This window comes from Saccopteryx bilineata, chromosome 6 (genome assembly GCF_036850765.1).
Source record: "Saccopteryx bilineata isolate mSacBil1 chromosome 6, mSacBil1_pri_phased_curated, whole genome shotgun sequence".
In the NCBI taxonomy this organism is placed as follows: Eukaryota; Metazoa; Chordata; class Mammalia; order Chiroptera; family Emballonuridae; genus Saccopteryx; species Saccopteryx bilineata.
The window spans coordinates 185096150-185109632 of record NC_089495.1 but is presented as its reverse complement, the minus strand read 5'-3'; the positions used below and the strand labels follow the sequence as shown (position 1 = coordinate 185109632).

General features: G+C 50.0%; 1 protein-coding gene across 1 annotated transcript in view; it reads left to right on the top strand.

Annotated features, from left to right (window-relative positions):
* The first annotated feature begins 2794 nt into the window (after window positions 1-2794).
* The window catches only part of ZNF831 (zinc finger protein 831), a 99200-nt gene continuing 88511 nt past the window's right edge, over window positions 2795-13483 (top strand). Inside the window, exon 1 of the mRNA XM_066237233.1 lies at window positions 2795-2904. The gene's annotated coding sequence lies outside the window, so the exon portion shown is untranslated. The remainder of the gene's footprint in view (window positions 2905-13483) is intronic.

Genomic DNA, 13483 nt, shown 5'->3' with positions numbered 1-13483 from the left:
GTCTTGTCCACGAGATAGTAGAACTTCAGGAGCCACTCAGTGTTAGCTAACTCAGGATGCTCAACATTTTTCATTTCAAGAAAAGTCTGGATTTCGCTCACACAAGCTGCAAAACGGCTGAGCACCTTCTCTCTTGACAACCAACGCACATTGCTGTGCAGAAGAAGACCAGGATAATTATTGCCAACTTCATCCAGCAGTGTTTTAAACTGGCGATCATTTCAAGCTCAGGCAACATTAAAGTTGACCACTAGAAAGACCAGCGACATCACCTCACCAAGCTGCTCACCACACATCTGAGCACAAAGCGCCTCCTGATGTAGGATGCAGTGAAAACTTAGGATGAGTCTCTTTTCATGTTCACGAAGAAGTGCTATGAATCTTCTGTTTTTCCTCACCATGCACGGAGCACCATCAGTACACACCGAAGTAAGTTTATCCATTGGTAGATTTTTTTCTTTAGCAAACTCAGTGAAAGACTTGAATAAGTCCTCCCTTCTTGTTGTCTCTTTCATAGGCAAAACAGCAAGACTTTCCTCAGGTAGTGTGTCACCCACAGCAAACCTTGCGATCACGCTGAACTGGGATAAATGGCTTACGTCTGTTGACTCATCCAAAGCGAGAGAAAAGAATGGTGCTGCAATTATGTCCTTCACTTGTGTTGTCTCAATTTTATTTGCCATCATGATGGTACGATCGTGAACAGTTCTTGCCAACAGAGGCATGTCTTTTATTCGTTTCATTATCCTGTCTTTATCTGAAAAGTCATCAAAAAGTTCATTGGCAACATCATGCATGAATGTTTTTGGCATACTCCCCATCTGTGAATGGCTTTCCGTTTCTCAATTGCTAAAGCACCAGCAAAGCTAGCCGAAATCAAGTCACCTTGTTGGGTCCAAACATGGAGTTGCTGCTGACTAGCTTGTACTCTGCACAGTATCTCTTGACATGCTTTCTTCCTGCTGTCCCCCGCTGGATATTTTGATGCAACTGTAGTATGGCGTGTGTGGAAGTGCTGCTTATATTTGACTGTTTCATTGATGCAATTTTATCATTGCATATTAAACACACTGCAGAACCTGCTCTCTCCACAAAGGCGAATTCCTCTGTCCATTCCTGTTGAAAAGTACGATACTTCTCACCTTTTTTTCTTTTAGCCATCTTCTTCGTCAAAAGGGTTTCTGCAATTAGCTAGCTGACTATTTGATTAAAAGGAGGGACGTTTACTTCCTCTCCTCACAACGACTCGTGTACGTTATGCATTATCCAATAAAAATTTGGTGTTGTCCTGGAGGACAGCTGTGATTGGCTCCAGCCACCCGCAACCATGAACATGAGTGGTAGGAAATAAATGGATTGTAATACATTAGAATGTTTTATATTTTAAACATTTTTTTTCTTAAAGATTTGTCTGCGAGCCAGATGCAGCCATCAAAAGAGCCACATCTGGCTTGTGAGCCAGAGGTTCCCGACCCCTGCTCTAGAGGGCAGGTGCAGACATTTCATTTCATTTCTGTGTTCTGCGGAGGCATCATACAGTCCTACTCAGGGAGGTTACTCCCTGTTGACCCTGCGAGCCACAGGCTGCCCGCTCCCTGAGCTGTGGGGGTGAAAGTGCACCCCTGGGCTGGGAGCTGTGCCCTGACAGCCCCCACAGCCCTGAGGAATCATCTGTACCCTTCCTGTTCCCCATCCTGCCAGAACCACAGACTCCAGTTCTTCGGTAGCCATGGAAGACACCAGTGTTGACACCGCACTGGGAGTCTCTGGTTCCCGGTATCATCTGTGCCTGTCCTCTCTTGTTCTCTGGCCAGAAAAGTTGATTTGGGATTTGAGTCAAGTCAGCACTGGGGTGGTGGGGGTGAGTATGTGTGTATAGTGTGTTTTGTCACTGGGGCAGGTGTTGCTCAGGGACAGGGGGTTCTTTCGTCTGAGGTCTCACATAGTTTGGAAATGTTGGATCAAACGAAGTGAACCAGGAATCTTCCCTGCAGGATTTCTCAGAGCCTTTCCTTGTTAACGTGCTCTGTGACTGTCCCAAAGCAACACAGGATGCAACAGCTCCCCAAATCATTGGACTACAGGACTCTGTATTTTCATGGAGTGTCTAATGCCTTGCTCATAGAGTATTCCTTGGGAAAGTGTCCCTCACTTATGAAAGAGCACCACCTGGGCTTTCACTGGCCATTTCTAAGGTAGCTTTAAAACTGAGGAGAATGAGAAATACCCAAATAGGGAAGTCCAAACGCTCTCTGCATGTAATGGCATTTAGTGGCTGGACCCTGAGTGAGACCCTAGAAGAGAAAGTATTTCTCAAATGTCTGGGTCCTCCCAAAGCTGTGGTGGTTAGTCTGGGTACTCTGACCTACCTGCCTGTGTTGGTGGCCATGGGGGTGGGGGAGCCCCAAGGGAGACATGCCCATCCTTACCCTCCTCCCCCAAGACTCAAGGGCAGACAGTGCAGAAAGAGAAAGGAAAACAGAAGTTTCCACTTGTGCCGGATGGTTTTGTTTTTTTATCTATTTGCAAATGTTCAGTGTAATGGTTTGAAAACCAGCCGTGGAGCTGCCGCCGCCCACACACAGAGCTGCCGTGCACTGAGCTTCAGCAGGCGAACCATCGCCCCGGCGTCGGCCATTAAACCGAACCCACACCAGGGCAGCTGCACACCTCCCCCGGCGTCCCTCAGCACCCACACAGCCCCAGCACCCCCCGCCACCGCCACCCTTCACACACACAATATTTTTTTTTAAAAAATCTCCAGCCCTCGGTTTCTCTAGAGAAGGCATAAAGAGAAGCAAAGGCAGAATGGGACGAGCAGGGAGAAAGCTCCTGCCTCATCGCAGCCACCGGTTCTCGGGAGAGCGCGGCAGCCCCAGCCTGCCTGTGGACTGACCACTAAAGGTGAGAGAGGTCTTTGTGATTTCTTTGTGCACCTGGAGGTCTGGGAGGCAAGGCCAGATGAAGGGACTTAATCATTGAGCCTTGTCTGATGCCTCCCGAGTGATTCTATCAGGCAAGCATGATGGACGCTCCCTGCCAAACACACGCAGTCATCTCTGACACGGTCCCCACCCAGGTCCCTGCAGCGCTTGGAACCAGGGGGAGTCTGATCCCCTCTCCACCACCTGTCAGCACAGCCTGGGATGTGGATTCAGGTCTGATTCTGCCTTTGTCTCGACCTGCTCATTTCCACCTGAGGCTGCTGACCCCTCCTCTCCTCCCCCCACCCCCGCCCCGAGCGAGTCCCGACCCATTCCTTTGGGACCATATGGAATGGCTCTCTGTCCAAGGGGCTTTGGGAAACCTGTTTCCCCAGTGACCCCAAACCCGGTAATCAGAAGCAATCAGACCCAGCTGTCCAGCTAATCTGTACGAACTAGGCTTCCTTCCCAGTAGAAATCAACAAAGTTTAAAATAGAAGGGGCCGTCATCAAAAACGAAGCTGTAGAGTTCTCTGTGGTGCAACAGGCAGGGATACCCGCCTGGAAAATATTAAGTACAGATGACATAGCTCATGGTCGTGCGAGCCAGGAAAAGACACAGTTTCCTTGCTTATTAAGCATGTTTGTGGGTCGGAGGGTAGCTGAGTGGGGACACCCCTCCTAGAGGGTTTAAACTTGTTGATGAGGAAGTGAGGCATAAAGGGACCACAACAAAGATGGAAGGCAAGAAAAAGGCCATAATGTAACGTACTCGCAGAAGAGATAAAACAGCTCTGAGTTCTGTGCAGTCAGGGGATGAATCAGTTAGCATAGATCTATTTTTAGTTTCCAAGATCTGCTGTTACATTTTGCCTGGCATTAATTAATGTCACAGGCATGTGGCATCTGCAGGTTCTGAAGGGCCTTAGCATGTCATTCAAACTGGGGCGGGGGCCATCCACCCTCATGGAGGGGTGCCCTCAGGGTCTATGGAGTCTGGGCTCCGATATAAACACGGATCCAGAATGTTCCGCTCTCTGGCCTTGCCCTCTCCGGGTGTATCCGTTAATCTTCTGGCTCCAGCCCTTGGGGGTCTGGCCACTGGCCAAGGGAGAATTGTGATTGTTATGCTTTGTTTTTCAAAAAGGAAAGGCTATACACACTGAAAGTGAAAAAGAGAGAGAGACAGAGAGAGAGAGAGAGAGAGAGAGAGAGAGAGAGATGTTGGATCATGGTTCAGAGTAAGAAAAATGGCGTTGGGGGCAACTCTATTGTCATAAAGAAGAATGAGGCCCCTTAATCCCCAAACAAGACTGATTTTGATAAAGTAGATTTCATAACTGGGGAACATCTTCCAACGTAGTTTAGACAACGTGTAATATATTAGCAGGAACTAACTATGGGGCTGGCGTTGATTGGATGTTGGCGGCAATTCTGTGTGAGGCTAATTACCCTTCCAACGTCTGTTCATATGTCAGAGCTGAGACTGTCAATTCGAAGAGAATTTAAATGCCAGGGTGGTCATGAGCATGGAGCCTTGACTCCCAAGGTGGTCACAGGGTAACAGTTGGCATGAACAACAGGCAAGGATGAGAAACGGAAGGCCAGGTGGTAGTCAAACTGCTGGGTCAACGTTTTTGTACATTTGTAACAATTATTAGGTCAATAGAAAGTGAGACTACATCAGGGCTCCCAGTTAGAAAGGACATCCCATATACTCTCTTATGCAGAATATTCCCCTACTATCTGAGTCAGACCTAGCCGCTGACTACTGGTCCAGTGCCAATTAGCAAGGCCTATGTGTTGTCCTCATTTACTTCTTAAGTCACTTATGGTTGGTCCATCAATGATAAAGGCATGGACAATTTGTTGATTAGGTTGGAAGAGTTCCTGTGGCAAGTGGCTAGCTTCTCTGTTGAGTGGAGAAATACAAGGTGCATAGATGATCTTTGATGACCATTGGCAAAGTCAATTTTCAGGTCCTCAAGAAATATCACTGAATTTCTGACGTTCTTAAGAAGGGTCTGAACCACCCAGAGGGTGGGAGCCAGCAGGGATTGACCTCGGGTATTATGCCATGAGGCTCAATCTCATTCTTTCACCCAGACAGCTGACTCAGGAATCCTGAGCCTACCCATCTCAGCTATGTGTGTCTAGATGAGTCTTGTCCTCCTGACCACACCACGTTCCTTGAATACTGCTGATTATGTCCTTCCCTAGGGCCTCTTTCTGGCACCGCTGGCAGGCACAGTTCTGGGCTGGAAACCCTGTGTTCAGCCTTGGCACAGGTATTGAATGGGGAGCCAGTGCATGGTGTCTCCATTGGTAGTGGAAACCTTTGGCTCCATCTAGGCCAGCCATGTCTATGGACACAAATGTTCATGGTGGGTGCCCATCTTGGTGTATCAGGCCAGACAGGTGGCTTTAAGGTTCTTGTTCTGTTGGAGACCTGACCAGAGAAAAGATACTGCCAGAATGTCAAGGGAAAGCTTCCTCTGGTGATCACAAATCTAGAATCCTCTTGCTACTTTGTGATTTCTTTACGCACATGAAGTTCTGACCTGCAAGACCAGATGAAGGGATTTCAGTCATTGAGCCCTGTCTCCACAGCAGTCCAAGTGTTCTGGTTAGAGGTCTTACTGTGGCCTGGCTGCCCTGGAAGGGCTTACCTGCCTTTCTTTATTTAATCCTTGCAAGGCCCTGCAAAGTTGGGGCTGGCCCCATCACCCCTTTATGGAAGAGGAAGAAACTGAGCCTTATATATTATATTTTTCACATTTTATCTTAAAAATACAAAAATTTTGCATTGCACTCCGTGGTCTAGTCATTGATCTTGAAGGAAAATTGTCACTCCTGAGTGAGGTGCCCATTTACCCATACTGCCAAACAGGTGGTACTCCTGTGACATGTGGCCCATCCCGGAAGCACACACATCCCAGCCAGCAAAGCCAGAGCTTTGCGCGTTGGAGGGAAGGACTGACCACAGAGCCCCTGAATGCAGAGCAAGTCTCCTCCATGCATGTCTCGTACTGAGCGTTCTGCGTCTGATGGTGACTGCAAGTGAAGGGCAGTGTTGCCTGACCTCTGTAACCTCTGTACCGCCCCTGCTCATCTCCCCCCCCCCCAGTGTAAGGGTGGAATCGGACACATCAGCACCTTGACATTCTCCAAAGGTCCCAGTTGGCTGGAGTGCGATGGGGACGCTGGGCAGAGGGTAGAGCGAGGCTCAGGACCCTCACTCCCGAGCTGCCACCTGCCCTGCCCCCTTGCAGGCCCGCCCTGCCTGCCTCCCCTCCTCCTCTGTGACCTGCCACGGGCCTCACATCCTGAGAGGAGCCCTAGAAACAGGCTCTGTTGATGAAAACACACGTACCCTGCAGTACAGGAAACGTGGCCTCACGTTCTCAGTGATAACCACCAGGCCCCTCACAGAAACCAAAGAGGAACAGATTTTAGATTTTTAACTAAATTAGGAAACACATGTTCTCCCTCCCTCTCTCCCTCTCTCCCCTCAGCAACTCTCAATTTACCTCACACGTGACCTTCGCCCTCGCTTCCTATCCACGTGGGGAAGTGGGACATTTAGGAAATAAAGTCTGTGCTCCTCTGGGCTTAGGTAGAAGCTGTGAGAAAACAGGATATTCATAATGATAGGAGCCAACAGACCTTGGGCCCCAGGTAGGGCTGTCAGATAAAATACAGGATGCCCAGTTAAAATCTGAATTCCAAGTATGCAACAAAGACTTTTTTTAATACTTAAAAAAATATTGGTTTTACAGAGAGAGAGGAAGGAGGAGAGAGAAGAGAGAGAGAGAGAGAGAGAGAGAGAGAGAGAGAGAGAAACACTGATTTGTTTTTCCATTCATTTATGCATCCATTGATTGATACTTGTATGTGCCCTGATCAGGGATTAAATCCGCAATGTTGGCATATTGGGACAACACTCTAACCAACTAAGCTACCTGGCCAGGGCTACAATAAAAACATTTTTAGTATAAGCACGTCCCAACTATTGCACAGGAAACAGTTATATTAACTTAGTATCCATTGTCTCATTGAAATTCAAATTTAATCAAGCATCCTGTATGTTTATATGCTATATTTGCTACAAGTCGTAACTATCCCAAGGGGACCCACCAGGTGAGACTCAAAGGCTTCATCTTGTCGCATTGAGGTCAGCTTCTTCCTTCAGACTTGCTTCCTGACCCTCCAACATAAATAATAAAGCAGCCTTGATAATAATTAATTCTGTGAGTTGTTGGTGCTTGGGCACATGCTAACAGATTACGTGCGGGAGGGGTCTGCCCAATGGAGGCATGTTGTTATTCATTGCCTTGGGGGAAACTGAGGCCCAGGAGCTGGCATGACTCATGGGCGTTCAGAAAGTGCGGCCTGTCTCACTGAATAGTACTTTCTGGCAGTGGGTGGGTAAGCAGCTTGAGTTCTGGGGAAAGCAGGCTTAGAGGAGCAGTAATAACAGGTTAGCTTGAGAAGGATTGTGTCAACACATGCAAATTATATGCAAATATACTTGGCCGCCTGCAGGCTGCCCTACCTGGATGGGAGACACAGGAGCATAGTCCCCCAGCCTGGGTTTCTGGCAGGGGCAGGTGTCCCTGGCTGAGCATGCTGGGCCCGCAAGAGATCCACATTCCTGGGGTGCACGTGGGCTGGGATGGGAGGCATGTGTGTGTGTGTGTGTGTGAGCATGTGAACACACGTGCTTTCTTGCCTGGATGGAGATGTGAGGGGGCTGCTTTGGAGGTGGATGCATGAGACTGGGGGCGTGTGTTGGTGTGTGCGTGCCACCCTGATCTGAGCACCCCCAGCAAGACACATGGCTCCTGTCTCCTGGGATAACCTCTCCCGGGATCCTCCAGCATTTCTTTCCGGACAGGCTGAGGCAGCCCCTCTCACTGGGTGTTCTCTGCTGAGCTGCCCAGGAGTGGGGAACTATCGTAACAAGCTACGTTAATATTTCCAGGACCTGGGGAGCCCTAGTACTTTATTCTCAGCAGCGCTTGGTGTTATTATTGCCCTTCTGGACAAATGAGTCCCCTGAGGCTTTGGGAAGTAAAGTCACTTGCTCATAACTGGTGAGAAACCCAGCTCAGGTTCAACGCCAGGCTCCACTCACTCCCTTGTTCTGTGGTGCAGCCAGGGGGACCACTGCCGGGTGAGTAATAGTGTTAAAACCTGGGTCCTGGGCATGCGCTTTCTGAAGAAGGAGCACTCTTTTGGAAAGTTCTTGATGGAGACCAACAACAGTTTTAACTGAGGTTTGGGATTTGCGCTCTTCGAGTTAACACGGTTGGGCTCAAATGTTGGTGTCAGATGAGGTTGGTGTTTTGGGAGATGTTCTTTCTCTAAGAGAAGAGCTAAACCCAGGGAACACTTGTGGGGAGTGGGCTCCCCCCACCATCCACCTAAGTGGAAAGGTTGGTTTAATGGCTAACATGTTAACTTGGGTTTAGCAGTATCTGCTGATGGCTGGCTGAATGGCCAGGGGGAAGTGGCCTCATCTCTACGAAATGTAAATGGTGTGTGTCCTGACTGCCTCTTTCACGTCACGACTTGGTGGTCTCACTTGCTGAGTGCCGAACAGTTTGGGCTATTACCAGTCGATGCTGTGGGCCGGGAACCATATTGGGTGCTGCAAGAGCTCCAGCCATCTGAAAGGTGGGGGTCTCACCTTGGAAGCTCTTAGAACCCAGAACACCAAGCTAACTTCATTACAAGGTGACATTGCTAAAGATAGACCCCCCAAAAGTGCCCCAGACAATGTGTTGCCAAGGTTCAGGCTGGGGGGGGGTTCACCTTCAGCTGGGGAGGCCCTGGAGACTTTGTTGAGGAAGTAGAGCCTGCATCTGCCTTGATGGACAGCAGGCTTTGGGCATGTGGTCCTCGGGCAGGAAAGGAAGGCCAGCTGAGGGAACAGTCTAAGGAAAAGCAGTACAGTTGGGGTGGAGGTTCATCTACTCACCCACCTGTGGTGGGCAATGGGCTCAGAGTTGGTGACAAGGGAGAAGGGTCCCTGACCTCAGGAGTTTGCATTGTTCAATAGGTCATGTTTGATTATAATCGTGAGGAGTCCAGGGGGATCAGACTGGTCAGGGAGCGGGCATCTAGGAAGGCTTCCTGAGGAGCGGAGAGCTGAGCTAAGGTAGGAAGGTGTAGTGGGAGGCAGTGAGAGCTTTAGGCCAGGGGTGTGGCTGACACGGCAGGGGTGTCACAGGGGTGTCAGGAGCTGAAAGGCAGTGTCTGACTTCCTGGGAAGCAGAAACAAGAATGGGGTTTGGGAAGGGGAGGGAGGGTGGCAGAGGCCAGAGCCCAGGGGATCTGCGGGCAGGGGAGATCACTTAATCCCAAGAGCAGTGGGACCACTGAGGGGTTGTAACTAGAGAGGGATGCGCGGATGTAATTTTGTTACGGCTAGAGAGTGGGTTTGTGAGGGACAGGGGAAAAGGTAGGTGACTGGACTTTAGTGAACTGTGGCCCATATAATTCGAGCAAAATCCTACTTGGCTACCACCGCCATTCCTGGCCCAATAGATTCAGTGACTATTTAGTGACTGGAATAGAGTCTCATCAGACCCCTTTCGCTCCCCCCCAACCCCCCGCTCGACTTCCCCACCACCTTCCTTTGGAGAACACGTGCTTTGGCTCCAAGCCCACACTCTCTGAGTTCTTCCTCTCTGAGCCAAATTCTGCACAACTGGACCCATAGAGAACAGGAAAGAGTCAACAAGATAGGAAGCATGCTTCAGACCCACTGCCTGACTGTTGAGAAGGTCAGGGCCTGATTTCTGTTTGGCCCTCTGCACTGGGCTGGGCGCCTCTTCCTGGGCTGGACTTCCCAGGGAGCAGGCTTGGCAGGAGCAATGGATTGCTTCACCGCCAAGGGCGCTCCAAGGCCCACAAGGTGAAGTACTTAATTGTTCTGGCCGGTGCCCAGGCAGCCTGGGTCTCCCAGCTGCCAAGACCTGATTGGGAAGCAGGACGAACATGTTTGACTGTCCCAAGGGCCCACCAACACACCCTAAGAAGGGCACCTCAGAAGTAGAGCGTCCCCACCATGCTGAGCTATAGAGGGATGAGGACCCAAGAACGCCTTGGCTAGCATGGCCTCAGAGAGGGCATTTCTGCCTCGTTGCTTTGTGCTGGGGTGAACTCTTGCTTTGAAAAAGCCACAGGCAACTTTTACTCTCCCAACAGAACTAAATGACTTTGTGCAGCAGTTCCTCACGAGGGACTTGCTTGGAGCTAGGCTAAGATATCTAGCATTTTGTGCACAGCTTAAGGAGTGCTTTGTCTAGTGACAGACACTGGTCAAGCTGGCTTGTTCCTCTGGGTCCGGAGGGGATTCTGAACTCTATCTTTGGAGGGAAATTGGGTGGCTTACAATTTGAGCTCTAGCTTCTATCCAAAAAAAAAAAGATCTGGGGAACTTACAGTAAGAACACAAGGATAAGACAGTGAAAACAGCCAACCTGAGAGATGGGAGGCCACCAAGAGAAAGAGACCCCGAATCCCTGAGAAGGGCCAGCATGTCTCAGGCCGGGACTGGATTCAGGAACAGCCTCCATTTGGTTTCCCGAGGACAAAAGATTCTTGGCTTGGAGAAGCAGCTGGCAGAGACTAATAGACAATTCTGTGTTCTAATCTGTTTATTGAAATGTTTGAAACCTACAGTGTTTGTAAATACATCCCGAAGATGCTGATTAGCCTAACTCCCATGTGATGGGGTGGGGTTGGGGTCTTAGCCATTTCGTTCGCCATCTGGACCGGTGAACTCTTCTTAAAACACAAACAAAAACAAACTTTTTACATAAAAAAAACTTTTGAGAGTAGTAGGAGGGGGAGGTCCCCTTTATCTTGTTGTTGACACATAAGGCTTTTTCTTTCTGGCCTAAAAAAGAAATGAATGTCCAAACACAGTGGATAACGGCACCAAAATCGCTTCAGGTGCCGAAAATGATTTCATTTTAACACTCTGTGATGGAAAGTCTGAGACCCAGGTGCTGGAGAGACACATCACATCTTCCTAAATAGGGACCGGATTTGTAGGGAAATTGAGTGCCCCACCTTCCTCTTGCCTGGCATCTGTCTCTTGGGCACTTCTGTATAAGTGACTCTAGGTGAGTGCTGCCCGGGCCGGGGGTTTGGGGTCATGAACAGTGGAGGCAGTGACAGCGGGGCAGGGGGTGGGGGAGAATGTGGGTCACGGCCCTGCTCGGCTGCCATGCATCACAGCCATAGCCAGGAGCCAGCATGTGGGGCCATCTTCGTTAGCCTCATGGGGGCTCTTCTGGAGAGGGTTGGAGGGCATTTCTTTCCCAAACAACCTTTGCTGCACAGGGAGAGAGGACAGAAACAGTTTTGGGGAAACCGTCTTGTCAGTTAGAGAGATGTCATTGTGGTGGACTTCTGCCCTCTGCCTATCGAGCTACTGGTTATGGCAGTGGGCGTCTTTCTGTCTCCTCACTCTCTCAGTGCTCTAAGCCAGAAAGCTCCCACACCCGCCCCCCACCAAGCCAACCTGTCCCTGAATCAGGACAGTCCATAGGGCTGACCCCAGAAGGAGGGCACTTCTTATTTTTAAAATCCCTTTTAACTTCTTTAACTTTAGGCAGGACCTTTTTTCTTTTCTTTTCTTTTTAATAAATTTTTCTTTTGGAATCCTTTTAGGTTTGCAGCACAGGGAGCTCCCATTTCCCCTCGTGTCCTCCCTCCTCTGGGCATCTCATACGAGTGAGCGTGGGGCATTTGTTATGACTTAGGAGTGAACACGGTACTTGACTATAACTGAACTCCAGACTTGATTTGGATTTCAACAGTGCTTCCGTGAAGCCAGGGTCCAGTGGGATCTTTGGCTATACCTTTTTAGAAAAGTTAACATGTAGGGAGTTATTTTAATGGCTATTACTAAAAGACATTATGACCACATCAGCTGTGGTTACAGCTGGGGGCACATTAAGTGATAACAGCAAGTCAGTTGGGAGACATATGTTATAAATATCAATGACAATGACACGCAGCCCGGTGATGAGGAACAAGGCACGCTGTGCCCAGCTCTTTCTCTTCCCAGCCCCACTGAAGGGAAGGGCGTTGTTCATTGTCCCCCAGAAAGCCATCGACAAAGTGCTGGCCAGGGCCCGCATGGGGACTTCCAGCCTAGGGCCCCTTCCACAATGCAACAGCTCCTCTCTCCTCAGCGGAAGGAAGGAAGGAGGTGGAGGAAACTCTCGGTGGAAATCAAGTTTCCATTTCAATTATTCAGCTGATCCTTGACCCCCACCCCCCCATTACCATGGATAATCAAAAACTGGCTGGATACATCATGTTTTAAATAAAAACATTGTTTAAGTGGCCTTGAGGACTTGCAGGCGTGTGATTGCCTGAGGTTCTTGTGCAAATTACACTTTGGGGCCAGGCACTGTCTGTCTGCATAAAAGGACAACAGCAGCGACACAGTGTCACTCAGCTGTGGGGGCTCTTTTCCTCAGGGACTGCGATTGCACCCCTCTTTTGAAAATGAGGACGGTGTGTGGAGGACGGAACCGAACCCCAAGATGGGAGAAGTTTAAATTAAATGAAAATTTGAGTGCGTGTGTTCCCAAAGCACAGAGTGGACTGCATCCCACTGCTTGCCCCTTGAGAAGTCCGTGAGTGGTTTGAGGCTGCGGTTAGGCACCTCTGAGCTTTGCGTGTCAGGCAGGCACGACCTGGTTTGTGAGTTTGTAGGTCACTCAAGGCTTGCTTAGGAAGTGAGGGATTTGATAGGTGTGTCACTTGGCAGATGTTGACCCAGGGCTGACTGTGTGCCTGGCACTGTGTAGGGTGTGTGGCAGGGTGTGTGTGAGGGCCTGGTGGGGATGCAGAGGAGTATCTGAAAAATTGCAATGGCACACAGGACAGATAGCTGAGAAGGGGTGGGCACACAGCACAAGAGATATGCTGTGCCTGTCCATCTCCAAGAGTGACCTGAGGAGGGGTGGCGGGCTGTCTTGACCGCTCCAGCGTGGTCTTGGTTTTTCACCCATATCCCACAGCTCGTACAAGAGTGTTGAAGCAAGCAAACAAGCAGACAGGCCCACACGTTCTCTTTCATTTATTTGACACATACTTTGGAGACCATTGACACCATGTGAGGCTCAGTTCAGTGCTTTGAAGAGGGCCACTGGGGGTGGGGAACAGGAGAAAGGCAGGCAGCAAGACGTGGGGACCATCCAGAGAGACTTGTCTGGTAGTCACTATTGAGTTGACTCATCTGAGGTGTAGAGAAGCACTTCTTAGAGCCTGGCTCGCTGGGGGGCCTGGGCTGGGTCCCCCGGCCCTCCGGCTTCTTGCTCAGGCTGCTTATCCACACACTCAGCCCTGGACGAGCCAGGCGGCTGCTGCAGGGCTGGAGCAGGGGGCCAGCAGCCGCCAGCCCCTGTCCCTTTGGCTCTCTGCCATGTGACTGAACATTCGGGGGCTGGGGGAAGTCTTGGGGACTGGATCCTGAAGGCAGGGATCGCTGGGCCCCCTTGGCCACGGCTTCTCTGTGAGAACATGTG